The sequence below is a fragment of the Salminus brasiliensis genome, chromosome 17, assembly GCF_030463535.1.
Source record: "Salminus brasiliensis chromosome 17, fSalBra1.hap2, whole genome shotgun sequence".
NCBI lineage: Eukaryota > Metazoa > Chordata > Actinopteri > Characiformes > Bryconidae > Salminus > Salminus brasiliensis.
The window spans coordinates 33,144,411-33,165,474 of NC_132894.1; positions in this window are offsets into that span (position 1 = coordinate 33,144,411).

Consider the following 21,064-nt stretch of genomic DNA (forward strand, 5'->3'; position numbering starts at 1 on the left):
TCTTCAGTCTGGGTTTGAAGACAGCGAGCATTGGACTCTGCTGTTCGGACACCCAGGGGAAGTTCATTCCACCACTTCGGTGCAGGACAGAAAAAAGTCTGGACACTCGTCTTCCGTGGATCTTAAAGGATGGCGGGTCGAGCCGAGCCGTACTTGAAGCTGGAAGGGCTCTAGGTCTGGATCGGCTTTTGAGCATTGCCATCAAGTACGGAGGGGCTGGCTGGTCCAGTCTTGGCTTTGTAGGCCAGAGTCAGGGGTTTGAATCTGATGACCTGGGCAGCAGCTACAGGAAGCCAGTGAGGAGAGAACACAGCAGTGGAGTGACATGGCTGAATTTAGGAACACTGAAGACGACCTGAGCCACTTCGTTCTGGATAAGTTGCAGGGACCTGATGGTGTGCAGAGGGAGACCAGCCAGAAGAGAGCATTCACTACTTTCACTATGATCATTTAGTCTCATAATTACGCCTCAGCATCAAAACAATAGGTTTTAAATAGAGCCCAGCTTTAAGGGTTTCCACCCTTTAGTAGTGAATGCTGAAAGCTGGCTTTACAGTGCATTTCCTCAACGACAGCAAAGAGCTTTTTTTTCCTTGACAACACAGTTCTGAAGGTTAAGCTTGGTGCGAAGTGTCAGAGTTAATCAGTTCCACTGGCTGCTCCCAGCAAAGGTGACACATCATTATCGTTCTTTAAGATGACACAAATATCCCACAGCACAATACTAATTAGATAAAGGGAACTTTTGCTCTCGCGAGCATCGAGCCAGGCCGAGCAATTAAGCAGCAGGGGGGAGGGAACCCTGTTTTCGCTACTTTGTGAATAAAATTCCTCTGAAAAGCATTACACATAATAATTCATATTCATATTCTTAAGGCTTATATTTGAGAGTTATTTCCTGGGGATTACTTAGTGTGGTTTAAAAACAGGCCGTATTTAGTACACCAGAACAAGGCTGTGTTGTTTTCAAAGACGATTACTTGGAATCAGTAAGCAGCTCCCTTCTTGGCAGACGTTACTGGATGCACACAGTTTACTGATTTTAAAGATTCCATATCATGGGCAACTGAAATGAAGCTTAAAGTTTCAAAGGATTCAGAAAGGGCACGTCATAATCATCATCGTACAATATGTGGGCATGACCTTGATCATTTTCGTTTGACCTCCGTATTGCCCAAATCAATCAAGTGAAATAAACTCACATTTACTGTCACATCACATTACACAGGACACGCTGCATAGTCCCTCACTGTAGTAACACACCACTATATACAAAATACACACACACTATACACACACACACATACACACTATACAGCCACTATTCACCCTCTACACACCCACTATATACACTATACACACACTATACACACACTATATACACATTATACATACACTATACACACACTATAAACACACTATACACACATTATACACTATACACACTATACACCTACTGTACATACACTATACACAAACTATACACACAATAGATACACTGTACAAACACTATTTACACACTATACACACACTATACACACTCTACACACACTATATACACTCTACACACATTATACATACACTATACACACACTATCCACACTATACACACTCTACTCACACACTATACACACTATACAGCTACTATACATACACTATACACACACTATATACACTCTACACACATTATACATACACTATACACACACTATAAACACACTATACACACTATACACACTCTACACATACACTATACACACTATACAGCTACTATACATACACTATACACACACTATACATACGCTATACACACACTATACACACACTATATACACTCTACACACATTATACATACACTATACACACACTATAAACACACTATATACACTCTACACACATTATACATACACTATACACACACTATACACACTCTACACACTCTACACATACACTATACACACTATACAGCTACTATACATACACTATACACACACTATACATACGCTATACACACACTATACACACACTATATACACTCTACACACATTATATATACACTATACACACACTATAAACACACTATCCACACTATAAACACTCTACACACACACTATACAGCTACTATACATACACTAAACACACACTACACATACACTATAAACACACTATCCACACATTACAGATGACACACAGCTCTCAGATGACACACAGCTCTATATATCAGCCAAACCTGACGATAAATTTAGACTACAGAAAATGGAGGACTGTGTAAAGGATATAAAACTCTGGATGTCACATAACTTCCTTCTCCTCAACAGTGACAAAACCGAGGTTCTCCTTTTAGGTCCAAAAGACACTAGAAATAAACTATCAGACTTAATGTTAGACTTGGCTGATTCTTCCATCATTCCTGGTTTAGCAGCTAAATATCTTGGTGTCATATTCGACTCAGATTTATCATTTGAGCTAATATTAGTAGAACAGCCTTTATGCAGCTTAGGAACATCTCCAAACTAAGAAACTCCTTATCTCTACAAGACGTAGAAAAGCTAGTACATGCTTTTATTACCTCAAGGCTGGATTACTGTAATGCACTTTTGTCAGGATGTTTCAGCAGGAACTTCAATAAACTTCAGCTGGTGCAAAATGCTGCAGCCAGGGTCCTTACTAAAACTAGAAAATTTGACCATATCAGTCCAGTTCTATCAGCACTTCATTGGCTCCCAGTTAAATCCCGTATCGAATACAAAATTCTTCTATTAACATATAAGGCCCTACATGGCCTCGCTCCTGAGTACCTGCGGGATCTTATTGTATACTACAAACCATCAAGACTACTTAGATCTCAGGGTGCTGGCCTCTTACTCGTGCCCAAAATTCAGAAAACCTCAGCAGGGGGAAGAGCCCTTTCTTATAAAGCCCCCCAACTCTGGAATAACCTTCCAGATAATGTTCGGGACTCAGACACAGTCTCAATCTTTAAATCTAAGCTGAAAACGCATCTGTTTAGTTTAGCTGTTGGTAATTAATGTTCCTTAGATAAAGGTTGCAGGTCCAGGGGTTTGAGGACACAGGGAATTGTAGTACACTGAGATGCTGGAGCTGTCGTCTCGCTGCTTACACGCGATCACTCAGGTTTGTTGGCGGTGGAGCAGATAGATGCTGGTATTCTCAGGGTGCTCCCGTGTCTGTGTTACCTTCTGGCTCTCTCCTTTTAATTAGGCTGTTATAATCAGACCTGCCGGAGTCATCAGACACACTCTGATGCTGATGCTCAACATTCTCCGCCCTCCATAAAATTCCTCTCAGAACTAACTTTCTCTTTCTCTTTTTACCTTCTCAGAGTAAATGGCCACCCAGCCCGACCTGCTGGAAGATTGCCCGCTGAGGTCCCCTCTACCTGCAACAAACCTGCTGCCACCTACCACCCGCCACCACCCATGGCGGACCGGCGGCTCTCCTGCCTGCCGCTGCTGCCTGTTTGGTGGCCGTGTTGAAACCTAGATGGACTTGTGGCTGTCTGCCACTATTGATATCACCACTATTAACTTTCTGTTGTATCTGGTTTGGTAATTTTTATCATTAATGTTTAAATAGTCTGGCCAGAGGAGGACGGGTCCCCCTTGTGAGTCTTGGATCCTCTCAAGGTTTCTTCCTCCAGCTCTGAGGGAGTTTTTCCTTGCCACTGTCGCTGTTGGCTTGCTCACAGGGGGTCTTTGATCCTTCATGTTATTTCTTTTCTTCTCTGTCTCTGTCCTTTATTAAGTACTAATTATGTAAAGCTGCTTTATGACAACAGTTGTAAAAAGCGCTATACAAATAAATCTGACTTGACTTGACATTATACATAGTATACACACACATAATACACACACTATCCACACTATACACACATTATACACACTCTACACACATTATACATACACTATAAACACACTACACATACACTATAAACACACTATCCACACATTATACATAGTATACACAGACTATATACACACTATCTACACACTGTACACACACATTGTACACACACTATACATACTCTATACCAGACTAAACACACTATACACCTACTATACATACACTATACACATACTACACTATGGAAAGTAAAGACAGTTACTCCAACAAAAGCAGGAGCAGGTGTCCCAATTCTTTTGTCCACATATTTGATATCAAATGATATCAAATGTGCACAGCTTGTGTGATTGAATTGAATAAAGAAAGCTTGGATAATGGTCTGTAAAATGATAACTTACGACTGTTTCTGGCAGATACCCCCCCCCCCTCGAATTTCAAGGAATAAGTGGACTTTAAGGACCAAAATAAATCGCGAGTCAAATTCAGAAGATGAACGTTTTAACACATTGTTCAGCGCAGTTCTGGAGAAATTTAGCTGATTATGTGCAGAAAAGCCAGGCAGCCACAAAAGACCCGAACAATGGGTGAAATTTGGAGCAGTTAGAAATGGTTGTAGGCCTGGTGGGATTGTGTTATTGCGCTAAATTATAGGCCGCAAAACGGCTGTGGTGGAAATTTACAAATCAAGCCTGGCATGTAACACATTTCAAGCATACACTCGAATAAGGTCATGGGGAAGCCTGCTGGCGGTGAGAATCTGGGGTCCGTCCTGGCAGAGACTCGTTTGAGGTGCCAGTGCATGTCACATATACACACTCTATAAACACACACTATCCACACACTCTGCACACACTATGTACTATAAACACTCTACACACACTATAAACACACACTATACACACACTATACATACTCTACACACACTATATACTATAAACACTCTACACACAATATCCACACTCTACACACTCTATAAACACACACTATACACACAATATCCACACTACACACACTACACACTATACACACTCTACACACAATATCCACACTCTACACACTCTATAAACACACACTATACACACACTATCCACACTCTACACACACTATATACTATAAACACTCTACACACAATATCCACACTCTACACACACTACACACTATACACACTCTACACACACTACACACTATACACACTCTACACACAATATCCACACTCTACACACACTATAAACACACACTATACACACACTATCCACACTCTACACACACTATATACTATAAACACTCTACACACAATATCCACACTCTACACACTCTATAAACACACACTACACACACACTATCCACACTCTACACACACTATATACTATAAACACTCTACACACAATATCCACACTCTACACACACTACACACTATACACACTCTACACACAATATCCACACTCTACACACACTACACACTATACACACTCTACACACAATATCCACACTCTACACACTCTATTAACACACACTATACACTAACTACCCACACTCTACACACACTATACACTATACACACTCTACACACACTATAAACACACACTATACACACACTATACACACACTATACACACTCTACACACACTATGCACTATACACACTCTACACACACTATAAACACACACTATACACACTCTACACACACTATACACTATACACACTCTACACACACTATAAACACACACTATACACACACTATACACACTCTACACACACTATACACTATACACACTCTACACACACTATAAACACACACTATACACACACTATACACACTCTACACACACTATATACTATACACACTATACATAGTATACACACAACACACACACTATCCACACTCTACACACACTATGCACACACTACACACTATACACACTCTACACACGCTATCCATACACCATACACACACTATACATACACTATACACACACACTATCCACACTCTACAGTTGTAGGCCTGGTGGGATTGTGTTATTGCACTAAATTATAATCCGCAAAACAGCTGTGGTGGATATTCACAAATCAAGCCTGGCATGTAACACATTTCAAGCGTACATTTGAACGAGGTCATGGGGAAGCCTGCTGGCGGTGAGAATCTGGGGTCCGTCCTGTCAGAGACTCGTTTGAGGTGCCAGTGTATGTCGCCGAAGAGCGCTCAGTCATCCAAAAATCACACGTCACGAAAGAAAAACAGTCCAAAAGCCTCAGACTCTCCAGTACAATTCTAACACGGGCTCTGCTGGCCTTGTGTACTTCTGTAGGCCTGCCCACAGTAACAGAGAATGCTTTATCATTACCAGTGCCTAAGGCAGGCTGAAAGCTCAACCAATGACACACGGTCAAAAGGACAGGTCCAAAAAATAACACCTCCAGCCGCCCAGAAGAGTGCCACAGGGCCGGCTTGAAAATGTATAAAAGATGGTTTCACCGATGCAGGCGCCTCATCAAGCATTTATCTTCCTCAGCATTAGAATGGTACCACCTCAGGCCTGTGCTTTCCAGCCGTTCCAACACTGGGAGAACTTTATCAGTGTCTAACAGCCTTGAACAATCAACCTTATACTACAGCTTACTTTCTCAACTTGTTGAGAAGTTCACCAACTATTTACATTTAACTGTGCTTAATTGTAATCCGATGCCAGACATCACCATCTTTAGAGGTCTTGTGAAGTCCTTGAATGGTCAGATCTGTTATGGCGAAGCGTCTAAGGGGGATCTACTCAAGATTAGGCAGGTGGTGTTAATGGACACTGTGCTACATTGAATGTAAATGCATTAAATACAAGCTCAGGATGGACTGAAATCTCAGCATAGAGTCTAGATAGAGCACATGTATTCATTGCATTGGTGCACACCGATAATAGGTAACAGTCCACAGCAGCTCAGATCACTGTAAGAAAGAGACTAGGCTCTGGCGGTAGTACAAGACATGAAAGTGATGAACAGGGATGAGATAGCCGAGCCTGAATGTGAACGTCAGGGAGATTTGTTCAGCAGTCTGACTGCCTGGGGGAATAAACTGCTCTTGAGCCTGAAGGACCGATTGCTCCACAGCCTGCATCCAGGCAAAAGGGGTGCGAAACAGTTCATGTAAAAGGTGAGGGAGGTTCTTCTGAGAGATCCTTCCAGATGCTGCATGCTTTTCCTTAGTAAATATCCTTAATGGCAGAAAGAGTTAGAAAAAGTAGTCTTCTCCACCAAGTACAGTGTTTTCCATATCTGACAGTGATGCTGGAGGCCAGGATGCTCTCCATCTTGCTTCTGTAGAAGCTGTGTAGGCTGAGCATTGGCGTGTGGAGGCCTATCCTTTTCAGTCTCTGGAAGAAGCAGAGCTGCTGATGAGGACCTTCTTCACTAAGAAGGAGGCCTTCAGGGACAAGGAGAGGTTGTCAGTGATGTGCACTTCCAGGAACTTGAAGCTAGCTGAGCACTGCTCCACTGTCATCCTGCTGATGTGCAGAGGAGTGTGAGGTTCTTGCATCCTTCTGAAGCCCACAGTCATCTTCTTTGTGTTGCTGCCATTCAGAGAGAGATTGTTGTTCTTGGACTAGAACTCAAGCTGCCTCACCTCCTCCAGTCTGTAGGCTGTCTCAGTGCTGTTGGAGATGAGCGCCACAACTGTCGTGTCCCCAGCAAACTTGATGAAGTGGTTGCTGTGATGCCTGGGGACGCAGCCGTGGGTGAGCAGGGCGTACAGCAGAGGGCTCCCGTCCAGTGTTTAGATTGATGAAGAGGGATGTCCTGCTGTGAATCCTGACTGTCTGAGGCTTGTTACTCAGAAAGTCTAGTAGTTCAGGATTCAGGATCATTTTGGTAAAGTATTCGGACACCTGCTCATTCAATTCCCCCTAGAACAAGGGGATTCATTTTTTTCCATGTTTATGTCGGAGTAACTGTCTCTACTGTCCAAGGAATAATGCTTTCTACTAGATTTTGAAGCATTGCTGTGAAGATTTGATTGCATTCAGCGATTAGTGAGGTCAAGGTGTTGGATGATTACCACCCCACCTCATCGTCATCCCCAACTCCTCAACTCATCCCACAAGTACTGGATGTAGCTCCACCATCCATCATTCCAGAGAACACAGTTCTTCCACTGCTCCACAGCTCAATGATGGGGGGGCTTTATAGCCCTCTAGCCCACGCCTGGCATTAGGCATAATGTCATTAGGTTCATGTTTACATGCTCCAGATAGTCCTATTCTATTGGCAGTACTTCTCTACAGGTACTAGACAAGCTAGACAAACATTTGTATATAGTGTATTACATTTACATTTACATTTACGGCATTTAGCAGACGCTCTTATCCAGAGCGACTTACAAAGTGCTTTGCTATTTACCCAAGATTAGCCATGTGTAGCGATGGTCTATCTCAGACATGCAAGTAATGGGTTTCGTTTAGTCTGTGAGTATAGATGATATATCAATAATATAGACAATATAGATAATATATGGATAATATCAAATATAGATGGCATTATTGTCCACCATCAAGTCCCACCTGGAGTGACCCCCTGCTTTATCTGATGTTAGTACGGCTGTTTTAGTGTCTTATTGGTCAGAAAACCTTCACTGCTCACCATATTCCATGTGCTATCTAGAGTACCAAGGGAAACCAAAGGCCTTCAAAAAATAGAATTTGATAAATAAATGAAAGTGCTGCACCACTGAGAATTGTCAAATCTGATTTTCAATTAAATCTTAAATACTGTAAATATTGTAGCACTGTGAAGCAGCTCAGCAGAATTCCTTGTGGTTTCAGTTTGGGTTAACTGTGTTTTTTTTATATCAATTCTTCATTATTCTTGTTCCGCTTTTCAAAAAACAAGGGCATACAACACCACTGACAAATACTTCACTTGGGAGCTTCTGCTTTTGAAGTCATGTTCCTGAAAGGATCATTTGCTTTAAAGTGGAAGTTAAGAACTTAACTAAATGTTGGGAGAATGACCACTCCCTTAACCCCTCCTTCTTAGGTCTTCACCCTCCATATATACCCACACCTCACAGTCTATCCCCATCCCAACAGACTCTGTGCCCAACTCTCCCCCATCTCCTCCCTCTTCTTTGGATTTAAAGAGAAGTTAAATGAGGTTGAGATTGTAGAAGCAAACACTGTCATTTACATTTACGGCATTTAGCAGACGCTTTTATCCAGAGCGACTTGGACTTGGACAAGGTTACTCGTATCACAGAGGTGGGCCAATGTAGTGTCTGGAGGAGTCTGTAGGAGTCTGGCCCAAGTCTGGCCTCTTATAGGTGTAGCGCAGCACAGTGACCCAGACTGGGAATCAAACCCTGGTCTCCCACAGAGTGTTGTAACTCAGTGGCAGGTAGTGGTGTTATCTGTTGCACCGCACCAACCACTGTCGTAAAATCTAAGCAAATTCCTGGACATTCACGGCCAGACGCATTTATCAGATACCAAAAAGAGGATGTGTCCAGGAAAAAGATCACTTCTGATCACCCTTCGGCAAGGTATGAAGCCTTAAACACTACTGGACTCCGTTTACACCTGGTCACTGCACACGGACTTTAAGGACTTTAAACCAGGTACAAATCCAATCTCTCAAACCACTTCAGGAGGTGGTCTGAGCCACATTACAGCAGTGTAAACCCACCCGTCCCTCCAAGACGTATCCGACAACTAAAACCCCTCCCAGTACAACTGAAACACCAGTCATAATTGCTATGCGACGAGCTAATTTGCATAGTCCGTCCCACACAGTGATTGGATTTCAGTCTGATTAACTGGAGATGCATTTGACTACCCAGTGTACCTACATGGGGTTAAAATCGTACCCAGATACTAGTCACAAGAAGTTACCAGGTGTAAACTGGAACAGTCCTGGAACAGCTTGGTCAAGAATGACGTCATATGAATGAACAAAACAAGGCCAACAAAATACGCCACTACTCGCAACTGTACTTTACCGCAGCTGATTTATACCTGACAACCACTACTGGTTAGCGACTATCTACTGAGGAAATACACAAGCAGATATTAAGACTAGCTTGGCTAATAGGGCTGAATGATGCCAGAAGTTCTTCTTGGAGCGTGCTGGCTGAATACTGAATAATTAAACACAGTATCCCTGCAGCTCTACAAAAGTATGTATCGTCCTCTAGGCTGGTTTTCGACTATGAACCTTCCAGCGAAAGGCCAAGCTTACACTTTCAGACATCTCTGAAAGCTGGTCTTTCGCAGCTGCGCCGACCGGCAGCCTTTAGAGAGCGCTCCCACAGACATAACAAACTAATTAACCCGACGTGCTCTAATCCGGCCAGACTGAGCACGGCTAGGGGTGAAAGAGCTGGAGTTATTTTCTGAAGGGGAACTTCACTGGCGCAGCCTCGCATTGCTAAGCTAACCCCTCACTGCTGCACTAATGTTTCCAGGTGTGACACAGAGCTAACGAGACTCTCTGGGACTTATTTCGAAGATTCAGCATGGTGTGAAAACACAGTCTGTTTTGGGCTGCGGCGCTGTCTTTCAGTCTTTTAGTGGAGACTGGAGGAGACCGCTGTGTTTATACTGCTGTTGCCAGACATCGCAAATGTACTCGTGCATAGAGGGTCGTGGCTGTATAATTATACAGTATGAACCTACCTTTTGTATTGAATATTTCTCGTCATTATCTTGCTGTGGAAACCCAGTGATCTGATGCTGATGGGATGATTTACTGGTTAATTATGGTGCAGGTGCTGCATTTTAACTGGAATCGCTTCAATTTGATGGAGATTTAAAAAATAGACAGAGAGAGAGAGGGTGCACTTGTGTATTTATCTTGTAACAGTGTCACGAGGAATCGTTCGTCATAATTCGTTGTGTGTGTGTCCATATACAGTATGTGTGATGGGCAGTTGTGATGTGTTCCCTACTAGAAAAAATCAAGCTCAAGACCAGCTAGGTGGTTAAAAAGCTGGTCATCCAAGCAAAAAAATACCCTATACTGGTAAATCAGCCAGTTAACCAGTAGGACCAGCAGGAGCTGGTGTGTTGCATTTGATTTTGGTCATGCTTGGTCATACTGGGCGACCTGAATGACCAAAATCAAATTGTTGACACTAGTCAAGCAGCTTAGTTATACTCGTCGTACTGGTCGACTAGCTTGGTCATACTGGTCTAGCTTGGTCAGGTTGATCATGCTTGTAGGCCAGCTAAACCATCATGGTTAAATAAAAACATACCCTGTACCGGTCAAGAGCTAAGCTGGTCAATCAGCTTGACCAGCTTGACCAGTTTGAGCTTTAATAATATAGTAATATTGATACTTTTCATTAGAAAACATCATTCTTCATATTTGTGTTGTATTTAGGTCTGTTTTGGCTGTTACCCTTGCTCTTGAGGAATTTGACAAATCTTGTGAGGTGTTTGTGAGGGCTGTTTTTGCGGTCTCGTGTCAAGTGAGAGATGAAGTTTGAGAGAGATGAGTTTCAAAAAATAGCCAGATCAGTGTGGGTGGAGCATAAGACTCCGCCTGGTACACAACGCTGCGAGCTGTGCTGGGATGGTGAAGGCTAACTTGTGCTTCTTCCTTTTTGAACTGAGGCTGATGAATGTTGTAGGACAGCTCAATGCACTTGGAGGAGAACACTCCTGTAAGCTATTTTGCTTTCAGACTGGACTGCAAAGTATGGAACTAGATCACATACTGTGTGGGGCTAGAAGTGCAAACCTCCTACATGTGCCTTCTTTTAAAGAATAGCCATTTGAAACTGAGCAAAAGTTCACTCCAGAGACAAAAGCTTTTCTCAAACTTCCTGTGGTTTGAGGACAGAAGCGAGTCTTTCTGCTCTGAATTATAAATTCAAGTTGAAAAGAAGCTCTGCTTTCTCCGCACCGCAGCCACTTTGGCATAACTTATTGAAGACGCATAACCTGAGGCACCATTAACAGTTTACAATGTGGGCTATTTTTGAATACTTTTATGTTCACACGCACCCCAACACTGTGGCACACGGAGGCTCACTCTAACTGAGTGACACTCACATCCGCAACAGGAAAAAGTAGGACTTTTTCTGTGTCACAGCACAGATTCAGTCGAAATCCTCAACATTCAACAGTTAAAGTCCATTTTTTGTCCCATAGAGAACCTCTCAGGGCCATCTCTCAGGCCTACCTCAAAGCAGAGTTCTCCAACCTCTGACAGGATGGACAAGGTGGTTGAAAAGCTGGTCATCTAAGCGAAAACATAGCCTATACTGGTAAACCAGCTGGTTAACCAGCTCCTGACCAACAGTAGCTGGTGTGTTGCATTAGATTTTGGTCATGCTAGGTCATGCTGGGCGACCAGAATCATCACCAAGCTGGTGGACAAGCATGACTAGCATCAACAATTTGATTGTGGTCAACCAGCTTAGTCATACTCGTTGTACTGGTCGACTAGCTTGGTCATAGTGGTCTAGCTTGGCCAGGTTGATTATGCTTGTAGACCAGCTAAACCATCAAGCTCAAATTAAAACATACCCTGTGGTGGTCAAGAGCTAAGCTGGTCGACCGCATGGCTCCAAGATGAAAGAATGGTCTCCAAAACTAAACCAGTCCAGTGAAAATGCTCTAAGCTGGGTTACAATAATACCAAGTATTAATGCTAGATATTGGTATTATCCAAATCATGAGATTTCATGGTGGCTTTTCCCAAACCAGTGTCCGCAGAAGGGGCGATCAAACTCGAGAGTGAGGAAGCGAAAACTGGAGGGAGCTAATAGGGATCAACGCTAAGCTAAAAGCTTGAATTAACCTTCTTATGATCGTCCACTTCCTCAAAAATTAACTGGACTACCTCGGCGGAACCAAACTGGAGCTAAAAAAACACACCATAAGGGAAAGCATTGACTTGTCTATTTTGCTAGTAGGACATTTACCACAGCCAAATCCGGGGAAGTGAGTGGGGCTACGAAAGGCTAAAAGCTAACTGGCTACAATCTCTTCAGCTTGCTAACAGCAAGCACAACTCGCTAATAGGACCCAACAATTATATACACACCAACAGCACAGTGTTAAAACTACGTTGGATATGAGGGTTCTGGGTAAAAAGGAAACTAGCGTGTTTTATAGCGAGGAGAAATAACAGGATGCTAAGCTAAACAGGCTTGTTGAACAACACCTGAGCATATTTCACCTCAGGTAAAGTCACATACTTCCTTACATACTTATTTATACTTCAGAAACAGCTGGAAATACTAACAACACTATCTTCATGTACTCTGCGCTAGGTTCCATAACCTGCTACTCTTTTGACACTTTTCCGCTTCCGTTCCTTATATATTTAAGGTGGATGTTAGACGCTATGGGTTCTGTAAAGCCTCTCTGACCTATGAAATAATGCATTTGTGGCAGAGCACAGATAGATCAATTTAAAAGAAATATGACTACGTAGCCTCGCCTCTATGGATGCAGAACTACACTGACGATCTCCTGGTGCAGACCTCCAGTTCTACGTATCAACAGGCCATCAGTTCTGTTCCCGTCAGGTCCATCAGCGAGGCCAGTGACAAGGTCACAAAAGGGCAGCTTTAAAGAGCAATGCTCTCAACTGACAGCTCAATAGACCAATGGACTGTGCTTCTCGGGAGCATATGCCTTGTCCAATCGTTCTTCTCTCTATGGGGGTTCTTCGCCCCCGGTCAAACGCTCTCTCGACCGTGGCACAGAAAATGGGATGCTGTTGAAACCTTGGCTCGCTGACAAAAGACCTACATCAGTTCAGACTCACTTCGCTTTAATGCAGTTGCGATTGAAAAGCAGAGGCACAACATTTAACACTTGTTCCTTTCCAGAAAACATGAGATCAGATGGACCCATTTCACCCATTGCTTTCTGGTGAACACCACTGAGATATCTGGTTTTAATGGCATTTGTCAATAATGGGTGGATAGTCAGAAGTTGGTGGGTTGGAAGCAGGAAAAATCAAGACAATTGAGTCAATTTGACTAGACGACTGGGTCAGAACATCTCAGAAACATCAGGCAGGTCTTGTGGGCTGTTTCTAGTATGCTTCTAGTGGTCAGCACCTACCAAAAAATGCTCCAAGGACGGACAATGAGACAACCCAAGGCTCACTAAAGTGATCCATGGAGGGCCCACCTCAACGCCCACTGCTTACATGACTTCTGAAGGATCTGCTGCCAACGTCTTGGTGCCAGATACAACAGGACACCTTCAGAGCTCTCGTGGAGTCCATGCCTCGAATATTCAGATCTGTTGTGACCTTGTTTTTGAAAACCTTAAATATGTAACCTCATATTTTCAAAATATTTTCGTAAAATTTAATGGAAGTTAGAAGATTTCTAGTCATTTTAGAGCATTTTATTGGTCTGTTATTCATGAACGTTTGACACAATGTAAAGAACAACTTCACTTTATGTCAAGAATTGAAAAATAGCAAAAATGGATATGCAAGTTTTTTGAATGACAGCGATATTACGCTTGATATGTGATTTTACATTTAATCTAAGTCTTCCTATGTCTTATGTGTGGCAATACAAACAGTATTTGCGCTGTATTTCAATGGCACCAGCAACAATCTTTATGAAAGCTGGCTGAGTTAAGAGATTCCAGCCTGAGCTCTGATGTATGACAGGATAAAAGCTGGAGCTACAAATATTTTATGCCAAAGTCTGCTGTGCCTTACTGTTATTTTCCTCATTCACATTGTTAGAAATTAGGCCCGGCTCCAAACACTTTTAATCATCCATGCTTGGATAAGATGAGAATTGGATTACAGCTGTCATCGCTACAATGAATAAGGTGTCATGAAGAGGAATGGCGAAGATCTGGTGTATCAGGCTTTTCCTGGCGTTCTCTATTTGAACAGAGTCTTTGAAGTATAGGTAAGCGAATGTGACAGAACTGATTGCAGTCATCAGATAGAGCAAGATGTAATGAGCTATCAGTTTTGGCTGGGAATTCTTTTCTGGCCTGATAGCCTGTTCCTTTTTCTTTATCGATGTCCTCGCTCTTCTCACATTTGGAAATACCACAAATCTTAAAAAAGGCAGAGAGGTACAAAGGTCCAGGAGGTGTCAAATCTACTGTATTTCATCACACGCTTGCCTCAAACTGTGTGGAGTTGCTAATCTGTAGGCTAATCTGAAATGGACACACTGTTGCAGGGTGGCAGCCATCTTTAGCCCATGTTTATAGCTAACAGTGTGTTGTACAGGGTTGCACACCGCATACACAAGAGTATTAGAGATTACTGAACAGCTCCCTGTGCTTTCAGGTAAGCATGTGAAGATTAAGGCATGTAATTTGATTTATGTTCATTGCATAAAGTAGCTCCAGTGTTACAAACTGAAAAAGCAAACATTAGCACCGCTGGAAGGTGAAGTGAAAACTACTGATCATCTTCATCTGATAATCTTGATCTTAGGCAGCAACTCTAACCCTAACCTAACCCCAACCCCAACCCCAACCTAACCCTAACCTAACCTAACCTGACCCTAACCCTAACCCTAACCCAACCCCAACCTAACCTCAACCTAACCTAACCTGACCATAACCATAACCCTAACCCAACCCCAACCTAACCTCAACCTAACCTAACCTGACCCTAACCCTAACCCTAACCCTAACCCAACCCCAACCTAACCTCAACCAAACCTAACCTGACCATAACCCTAACCCTAACCCAACCCTAACCTAACCCTTACCCTAACCTAACATAACCTAACCTAACCTAACCTAACCTAACCCTAACCCTAACCCAACCCTAACCCTTACCCTAACCTAACATAACATAACCTAACCTAACCCTAACCCAACCCTAACCTAACCCTTACCCTAACCTAACTTAACCTAACCTAACCCCAACCCTAACCTAACCCTTACCCTTACCCTAACCTAACTTAACCTAACCTAACCCTAACCTAACCCTTATCCTAACCTAACTTAACCTAACCTAACCCTAACCCTAACCCTTACCCTAACCTAACTTAACCTATCCTAACCTAAACCCAACCCAACCCAACCCTAACCTCACCTAACCTAACCTAAACCCAACGTAACCTAACCTAACCTAACCTAACCTAACCTAACCTAACCCTAACCTTAACCCTAACCCTTACCCTAACCTAACCTAACCTAACCTAACCTAACCCTAACCTTAACCCTTACCCTTACCCTTACCCTAACCTAACCTAACCCTAACCTAACCCTAACCTAACCTAACCCTAACCTAACCTAACCCTAACCTTAACCCTTACCCTAACCTAACCTAACCTAACCTAACCCTAACCTAACCCTAACCTAACCTAACCTAACCCTAACCTTAACCCTTACCCTTACCCTTACCCTTACCCTAACCTAACCTAACCTAACCTAACCCTAACCCTAACCTAACCTAACCTAACCCAAACCCTAGTGTTATTTTAGGCAGCGAGTGAATGGTCAGTTTTTGAAGGTGATTGGCTAACAGCAGGGAAACACTTTGACACTTTGACAAGAACCAAACTGTGATGTAAATTTTAGGCAGGTGGTACTAATGTTATGGCTGATCAGTGTATAATATGCTGCTGCGTTCCAATGCAACTCGGATGTCGGACTTCCAAGTAGGAAATTTCAACTGGAACACACCCTAGAGGTCGGATTTCCTACTCACCAACCCCTAGTTCAAAGTCCAAGATGACCACAGTGCACATCGATAGTAATAACAGCAGTAGTATTATATCTGTGGGGATGTCTCTGTGGTGTTTGGATATGCAAAATACCATAGAATGCTGACCAGGGAAAATGCTGACAACGCTAACCTGGGACATAAAAAGTGGGACATGTTTTGGTTAGATTCACTATAAAACACTGGTGAAGTTGTGGTGAACTCTGAAGTCATTAGCAAACAGTTGTTTTTTTGTTGTTGTTGTTGTTTACCTGGAACGTTTTTAACCCGGGTGCGACGTCATTCCCGGACATCCGTATTAGACTTTTAGAGGAAAGCTGTGTACATCTGATAGCTCTCCAGACTGTTGCTTTCATTCCTGTGGACTTTTCCGAGCGAGCCCTACAGCCCGTGTCCTGTTTAGCACTAACTTTATAAAAAAAGAATCATTTTCGAGAGGTATATTCCTAAACTCGAGAGGGCGAGCGACGTGGTATCTGTAAATTGAATTGTGCAAAACAAAAATCCCACTCTAATTAATCAGCTGCTCATCTCGGTGTGAAATTAGTGGGAAAAGTAATCATTTACAAATCTTCCACAGGTCAATTAGCGCGCTACCTGTAATGCATTAGCGGCCCTCGGTAACAATGAAAGCCGGCTGAGGTGATCGATTGGGTGGGAGCACATGACTGATACTCCTCTTCGAGGTGGGCAAACCCAGACATTCGCCTCAAGTTCTAATTAAGAAAGTCAGTCATGTGTAGTGTGCTAAATACTGATTGCATGGCAATGAAGCCCAGTGTGCCCCCGTTGTCAGAACCTCATATCATTAAAGTCGTCACAATGTAAAGTGTACACTTGGTGAGCGAGGTGCAGGTGAGGTCAACGGGAAAACGAGCTGAGCGTGTTCATGATTGTTTAGGCCTGCCTTAGCCTCTGTAACCTGTACGGTAAAGCCGCTACACATCCTCAGAAGGTAGCTTGACTTTCCAGACTTTTCCGAGCTACCTTGGGCTACTCAATCAGTCATGACGCATTTCCAGCTCCCTGCATTACTATTCATGCCTGGGCCGAAGCAAAAAAATAATAAAAATGCAACATTTTATTAGCAGAAATGAATTTGTGCTGATATCATTTATTCAGGCTTCTGTCAGAGGAAGAACACGGAAAAGTGCTTTAGCCGCAAGCCCAGATTTGAAGAGGCTAAAGGCACACACACACACACACACATACATAGATACACACTACGACAGGCCAATAATGAAAAATGGCTTAGTCTAGCCCACAGTGAGGGCTACTCGTGAGTGGAGGCAGAGATAAAGGACAGAATGGAGAGAGACTGGCTAATGACGAGCCGCCATTTTCCTCAGCTCGCCTGCTGGCCTCCTGCCCTCGCTTTCCAGCCCTACCGATTCTCCCTGGACTGCCTCGATTTTTAGTGACCTCACTTGGTGTTTTTCAGATCAGACAAGATTCATCTTTGTCCCTAATTGACTGTCACTTTAAAGGAAGCGCACTTAGCTCACGGCGAGCATTCTTCCAGACCAGACTCTGAATGTAATCAGTGTAGTAGTGTATACTGGTCAACCACTCAGTCTGAATAGACTCCAACAGACACCAACAGTCTGTGAAAACTGACTGCAGAACAATGAAGCAGAGCAAATATAGGAAAAATTCACAGCAAAAATTTTATGGTGGTTTATGGAGGTTTATGGTGGTGGTTGTTTGAATAAGGTGTGGCCACAAGATAATATATTGAGCCCACAAGATAATATATTGCATCCATGAGATAAATATAAATAAAGATAAATTATATTGTGACCTCAATATATTATCTCATGGCTATGATACATAGTTTCGTTGAATTAGTATACTATTTTGTAGCCTCAATACATTATCTTGTGGCCTCAATATATTATTTTGTATCTTGTGGCCTCAATATATTATTTTGTATCTTGTGGCCTCAATAAATGATCTTGTGGCCTAAATGTATTGTTTTGTAGCCTCAATAAAGTATCCTGTGGCCTGAATATATTATTTTGTGGCCTCAAGAAACTATCATGTAGCCTCAAAATCTTATTTTGTAGGCTTAATATATTATCTTGTGGCCTCACTATATCATCTTGTGGCCTCAATCTAATACTTTATGGACTTAATCAATTATTTTGTGGCCTCAATGTATTATTATGTGGCCTCAGTCTATTGTTCTGTGGCAACAATACATTATTCTGTAGCCTCAAAATATTTATCTCATGGCTACAATACATAATTTATTTTGTGGCCTCAATATAATATCCTGTGGCCACTATATATTATATTGTGGCCTAAATATATTATTCTGTGGCCTTAATACATTATTTTGTAGCCTCAATATATTATGTTATGGCCTAGGTTACAAGATAATATATTGCATCCATGAGATAAATATAAATAAAGATAAATTATGTTGTGGCCTCAATATATTATCTCATGGCTATGATATATTGTCTCGTTGCATCCGTATGTTATTTTGTGGACTCAATAACTTACCTTGTGGCCTCAATATATTATTTTGTGGCTTTAATAAATAATCTTGTGGCCTAAATGTATTTTTTTGTGGCCTGAATATATTATTTTGTGGCTTCAATAAATTATTGTGCAGCCTCGAAATCTTATTTTGTAGGCTTAAATTATCTTGTGGCCTCACTATATTATCTTGTGGCTTCAATCTATAACTTTGTGGTCTTAATCAATTATTTAGTGGCCACAATTTATTATTATGTGGCCTTAAAAAATTTATCTCATGGCTACAATACATAATTTATTTTGTGGCCTCAATATAATATTCTGTGGCCTCAATCTATTATTCTGTGGCCTTAATAAATGATCTTGTAGCCTCAATATATTATGTATATATTAATGTATATATTTATGGCCTTTACATATTATTTCACAATATTTCTAGGTCTTTTCTGACTGTTTGGTGGAATTTTACTGAGGAGTGAGCTATACCCCCAATATCCTTTCATCCTAAATACAACATAGTATATACAACTCTTCTTCTATACAACTTTTTCTACAATTGTGGCCATTTTCTGATCCATGTGGCCTTCGTATACCAGAGACTACAGTCTGGACTTTGAGACACTTTCATCCAGTGTGTTGTCTATTCTGCTAAAACACACTAGAGCTTTACTGATGAAGCTTCTCAGAGTAGGAGTGCTGATGCAGGATTTGTCCTTGTCAGTAAGGTCATCGTAAATAAGAGTGGAATCTGATCCTGCATCAGCACACCTGGCCTGAGAGGCTTCATGAATACGGCTCATGATTCAGCTCCAGAAGGACGTTATCATTAGCTGATGGACAATGATGATGAGTCATGTGACTCCACATGGTGGACGAATGCCTAGAGCTTCACTCTGTCACAAATATCAAATACAGTCTTTAAGACTGATCTATGTAAATGCCCTCTGTTCTGATTGGCTGCAAAGCATTCCAGACTCGGACACTCTTTATCATTTCTGTGTAAATTGAAAAATGGTGCTAGGTTGTCGCCATGTGGTTACTAGTGTTTTTGCTTGGGTGTTCCTATGTGGTTGCTATGGCATTGCTATGCTGTTTCTAGGTGGTTGCTAAATGGGCGCTATAGTGTTGCTGTGGTATTTCAGGTGGTTGACATGGTCTTGCTTAGCAGTGGCCAGGGTATTGCAAGGTGGTTGCTATGATCTTACTATGAAGTGGTTGCTAGATAAGTGCTATAGCATTGCGAGGTGGTTGTTAAGCAGTCATAATGGTGTTGCTAGAAGTTGCTATGGTATCCCTTGTGGTTTCTATGGTCTTGCTTATTAGTGGCTAGGGTTATGCATATGTGGTTACTATGGTATCCAAGGTGCTTGCTATGGTGTTTCTAAGTGGTTGCTAAATAGGCGCTATAGTGTTGCAAGGTGGTTGCTGTGGTATTTTAGGTGGTTGACTGGGTCTTGCTTAGCAGTTGCTAGGGTATTGCTGGGTGGTTACTATGGCATCCAAGGTGGTTGCTATGATGTTACTAAAAAGTGGTTGCTAGATAAGTGCTATAGTGTTGCAAGGTGGTTTTAGCCAGTCATAACTGTTGTTAAAAGTTGCTGTGGTATCCCTGGTGGTTGCTGTGGTCTTGCTTAGTAGTGGGTAGGGTACTGATAGGTGGTTACTATGGTATCCAAGGTGCCTGTTATGGTGTTTCTAAGTGGTTGCTAAATGGGCGCTATAGTGTTGCAAGGCGGTTACTGTGGTATTTTAGGTGGTTGACTGGGTCATGCTTAGCAGTTGCTAGGGTACTGCTAGGTGGTTACTGTGGCATCCAAGGTGGTTGCTATGATGTTACTAAGACGTGGTTGCTAGATAAGTGCTATATTGTTGCAAGGTGGTTGTTAGGCAGTTGCTATGGTGTTGCTAGAAGTTGTAGAAGTTAGGGTATTGCTAGGTGGTTACTTTGGTATCCAAGGTGTTTGCTATGATGTTGCTAAGTGCTATACTGCTAAAAGATGGTTGCTAGGGTACATTCCATAGATAATCTTTTGCTACACTGAAACAAGTT